We start from the raw sequence: 5,682 nt of genomic DNA, 5'->3' as shown, positions 1-5,682 counted from the left end.
TTTGTTGCAGCACATTTATAAACGCAACATTGGCGACCCATGTCTCCGAACAATTGTTCTACTACTTGTTTGAAATACGGTTAGCAACACAATGTGGCATCTCTATGAAGGAGTCTTCGAAGCTATATCATGCATATTAACAAAGTTGCATCTCGTTCACAATAGAGCACGTTGATTGGTTAGAACCAAGTCTTTCTCATGAAACGGATGTGCTGAAAACTCAACAACAAAGCCGGTACAGACAGCAAATCTCCACACTGCAATTTACACAATGATCTCATGGCCATGACGTTGCTTCAATTTTTATTTTTAAATCAGAAGAACGAATTTGCTTTGAACAACCAATTTTCACTTTTTTGTGAATAATATGTGTCTTAATAGTGTTTTTAGCAGTGTGGGACACATATATGACTGTCAACATCTAAAAAACAAATGTGTTTTGGTGTTTCGTGACCCTTTAAATATTCGGTTTTGGACAAAATATCCATTGCTCCACTTGAGGCCTTCTTTAACCCACTGGAGTCATGTGCATTGCTTTTATGATGGATGAATGCACTTTATGGAGCTTAAAAATCTCAGGCACTATTCACTGCTGATAATAAATATCGTAATGCTATTTATTATAGATTAAACTATCGATCATTTTAATTTCTGGATGAAATATGCATAAAATACCATATAAACAAATACAAATTTTATTTTAAGCATCAAAACGATAGATTAATAAGGTGTAATGTGGAAATGATAACAATATTAAAACTTATTAGTGAGCATAATAGACTTATTTCACAAACATTTAATCTATATTTTACTCCAGTTTATATAAAATACCACAAAATCTATTTAATTTGTGCATTCGTTTTAATCTAATTCTAATCTTATAATTATAATGCAGTTCGTGTGATTATCGTTTTTTAAATTGTTTTAATTATTTATATATTTTTATTAATTATTTTTATTTCCCTAAACATTTCCACAGACCCCTAGCATTGCCCTTGCAAAGCCTAAATTTAAAAACACTTTTTTTACACCAAATTCCTCCTTAAGATTACATTGTTTGTTCCAATATTGTCGATCAAGGTATCATTCCTATTCTTTTGTCCTTTTCCAACTTTTTTCTTTGCATTATTTCCCCCAACTTCATCCCCAGGTCAGTAGAGCATATTTTGTGTTAATAGATGCCAGGGGTACAGTGGGCATGTGTATGTAAGATTGAGCCCAACTGCTCTGCTCTGCCCTGCCCTTGCTCTCCCCTGGCATATAATAAAGATAGCCCAGCCTCAGTGTGTGCCAATCTGCTACTTCTCCCCATGCCTTCTGTGCCAACACGTTTACAGATGACTGCTTCACAATCTTCTTTGACATGTTTAAATCCCCCTTTTTTTTTTTGGATTCCAGTGGTCATGTATAGATTAAATATATTTAACACCGAGAGAGAATGTGTAGGACATACAGGGTTAACCGTGCGTGAACATCTCTCAGCGAGTAATTCTTAAAATTGAAGAGGCTTATAATGAAACACATTTGGTCAGGTGATAATAACAGAATAAGGCTGGAGAATCAGAATCGCGGGTGTGAGATCGTTACCAACACCAACATGCCCCTCACAAAGGCAGGGGTCCCATTTAAAGAATAATTTCTCCCTGGTCTACATAACGACTTAGCTTTTTAAACATCTTTACAATTGATCATAAACGTGTATGATAAGCTATTGAATAACTTCAGGAGAGAACTAGAGGGGGTGCGAAATTTAATCTTTTGTTGCTTTGAGACACCCATGGAATTAATTTAAAACAAGTTTAGACCGTAACAGGCGAACATTTCAATTTATGCAAAACTTTAATAATGTTTGCCATGCATCACTTTCACTGCCTTAATTCATTTTATGATTTAACACTCACGGCTTTTATATTAGCCTGGTGTTTCATACACACACAACTTTTTTCTGGCTATTATTGAGGGGAAAAAACGACTATGGAGATGCTTCATACATTACATAATGTCTTATGTGAAGCGATCTGTTCCAGAGAAATATTTATGGCACATTGCACAGGTTTTTCATCGGTGAAATCTTTATATGATGCTAATATTTTGAACATAAAATATCTTATCTGTCTACTATATTCATATCGGTCAACCATCTGGACCTTAAGGCTTTAGGCTAGCTCAAAATATTAATTGAAACATTCTTCAGTTAACGCGGTAGGCTACTGCTATATGAGTTGTGACAATTTAATATGAGAGCCTACCTGTGCTTTAGGTCCAATTAAACAATGAGGACCCATCCGTGCGCGAATGTATGTGTGTAGGCCTATGTTTTTGCTCGGTGATGTTGAATCGATTTGACACCTCGGGATGAGGTAGATCTTATTTTTCACGCTCGTTTCAGGCTGTTGAAATAATCTGGTCTCATTAGTCGGCCGCAGTACTAGTCTGATTTATCCAGACTGTCAGTGACCCTGTAGTACCGCGGGTCTCGAATCAATCACCTAGCTTGAAAGGCTAAACCTGAGACCAAAACGTGCTTGATTTATCTACCAAATTACAGAGGCCTAAAGACACGACCGAGGAAATTGTGCGCTACTACCTTAAGCGGTGTACCATCACCGGCCTACTCAAAGCATCTCAAAACAGATTGTTGGGAGTCCTACTAAATAGGCCTACATTAAACAGGTTGCTTGGTCAGTTATGTCACATTCAGGATGTTTCAGCTGCCTTTTTAAGTATACATAAAATCTACCACCAAAATTAAATGCCTAAGCCAGCTGAAGTAACAGTCCAACCACTTTAATAATCAATACTGAACGGTAGAGGTACTTACATTATTTATCAATCTATAACATATTCTAGAGTAAATATTTTAGCGGGGTTACACTTGCAACAACCGACACTTACAAAAATCGCGTGGTCATGTAGACCTATAAAAAAGTAGGCCTACCATAAAATGAAGAGAGATTATAGAGTTTACAGCGCATGACTGGAGCATGTGGGATACTTGCTCAATATTTAAGGATATATCCCACATGAAGCATTAAACTAAATATATTATCTTCCGAAGAACAAAAATGCATTTAACGGCTTACAAGCTAATGTAGCTTAAGCTATGAGCAGGTTTTCTGAGCCATATTCAGAGTAAAAACGAAGATTAATCTGTCGGATTTATTTTTGTGTCAATGGGATGCAGTTTTAGTTAAGTTTGTAGGATGTTTTCTTATATTTAAATATTATTAATTCATAGTTAATTTCGAGTTAATACATTAATCATTTTATATTTGAAATGTTACAATAATGTTGTATTATAAGGTTATTTCCGCAGTAATGCTCCCTTCCTTATGAGTTTTATAAATTGACTTCATAGTATATTTGTACTTCAAAAATATTTGTTATACTATTCTGTTGAGTAAACTTTTGAAGGCAGGCTATATGTAATGAAATAACATATAATATGTATTTTCATATAACATAAAGCACTTTAAAATAATTTCATCTGCATGCATCTGTATAATTTATTTTTTTATTTTTTGGTAAATCCCTGGACAAGATTAAACAGCTACCTTTTATGCAGCTTTTAATGCGCCTTTACAGTACAAAAAAACTGTATGGTGTAGAATGATAATTGGCTTTGTTAATTAATTGTGCAAATGTTGCTTTTTAATTGCAATTAAATGAGTATGTCAACCAGCATTAATTAATCCAACTTCAGAACATAATGCTTTGGACCATCATTTCTGTTGAGGTTTTTAATGGGCGATTTTTTTATGAAGTCAACCTAGTTGTCCGTTGCCTGTACACGCGGCTCTAGGGTGGCAATCCCTCCCGGGAGAAAGGAGGAAATGAGATACGGAGATAGAAGGCTACGGGAGGTGGTAAATTAGCTGCCTGATCCGCACTCATTGGCGCATACACTTCCCCCATTAACTCGCCCTGACAGCCACACTCTTTCCACCACCCCCCTCTCGCTGCTGTTTCTCCACTCGGTTCCCGGGGCATGGCGGCCTTGTAGATTTATCATGCGGAGAAATGAATGTATGATGATCAGTTAAATTGAAAATCAGCAGCCGGCTGTCGATGAGAAGCAACACCTTCATAATTAGCAAGAGAAATTGCGGCTTACGGACAGATAATAGCGTAAAAACAATTTACACTCCTCCCTTCCCCGTTTATAATGAGTCTCAGGGCTCAAAGTGAAAACTTTTTTACTCCCTGAATCTATAAACCCAGTACAAGAGTAGATTACAGCGCTGGGGGCCAGACCAGACGTGAGGAGAGCCTGCAGCATCATCAATTCATTTAGTATAAATCAATTCATTGTTTGTCTTAATAAATTATGCCTACCAGCGCTTGCAGGATCCCCAGTGAGTGTAATGGGGGGAGTGTCAGACCTTCACAATCAACTCCTATAAAATATGCCACTATAAAATACAGCTTTTCTCACAGTCATTTCTTCCTGCGCTCATAACTACACTAAAACATTTATGTTTCTCGTCGCTGAAGTAGCACACCCCCCCAGAGATGATCCCTTCTCTCATTATTTTTCCTATAAGCTAGGTCTCATGCAGTGCAAATAGCAGTAACCCGAAATAAGAAATTATGTAAATGTTATTAAGGCTGGAAGATGTCATTCATAGGGTAAAGCCGGAGCCCCTCCGTTTACTTTTAATTTATTTGCAAATACAGGAGCTCAATGAAGATGACCGGAGGGTGGCGGCTTTAGATTCGTACAATACTGCCCACTTGTACAGAATCTAAACTGTGTGTTGAGAAAATCTTTTAGGAAATGTGATAATTAAAGGTTTTGCATAAGGAAGTAGCTATATTGCTAAAATCCATCGCAGGCCCACGCTGGGACAGTCTTTCGTTTTTCCTTGACAGACGTCCCTCCTTACACTCTTAAATTGACTTAAACCGGCTAATAATTTCCAATGCATATGGTTTAGCGTGCCATGCGTTTTTGGCCGTCTAGGTAACATTATTATACTAAATTGGTCTCCTTCTCTCAATGTGTGTGTGTGTGAGAGAGAGAGAGGGAGAAAGAGAGAGAGAAAGTCACAGTGGTGTGTGTGTGTGTGAGAGAGAGAGGGAGGGAGGGCTGTTCTTTTATAGAGCGACAAATGATCAATAGGCCGATAAGGCAGGAACATCAATGTACGCGACAGAACAATGAGGGATATCATCGAACATCTATCTTAATATTGCCGCCTCCGCGTGCCCTGACAGGCCCGCGCGCCTCATGAAAATTCCACCCCGCGAATCACCCAGGCTTGCCTCACTGCGCGCGCGCGCACACACACACTCATCCTCACACGTACGCTCGCAGCTGCCTAGGCTATTATTTCCCCATTTCAATCTGACTCGCCAGCCTTTCATGCTAATTCTATTATTGTTGGAAGTTTATGTGATTTCATATCGCTGGAATCGGTAATGTATAATAACCCTTCAGGCTAACAGAAAAAAAACGTATCCTCCCAGCCGCCACCGGGAAAATAATTACTTTCATATCAAAACTCCACAGGAGCTGACCGGGTCCTACCGCCCGCGGCGTGAGACCTCATTTTAACTGGAGGTTTTGAATGAATGAATTTGTTAAAGCAATAAACACGAGTCTGCTGTACAGCAGCCTCTCAAAGCGATAAACAAAACAGACAGGCTAACCAAAAGCAACTGAGATGGTGATACAAGATA

This window comes from Danio rerio, chromosome 1 (genome assembly GCF_049306965.1).
Source record: "Danio rerio strain Tuebingen ecotype United States chromosome 1, GRCz12tu, whole genome shotgun sequence".
Taxonomy (NCBI): domain Eukaryota; kingdom Metazoa; phylum Chordata; class Actinopteri; order Cypriniformes; family Danionidae; genus Danio; species Danio rerio.
Note: the sequence above shows the minus strand (reverse complement) of the source record.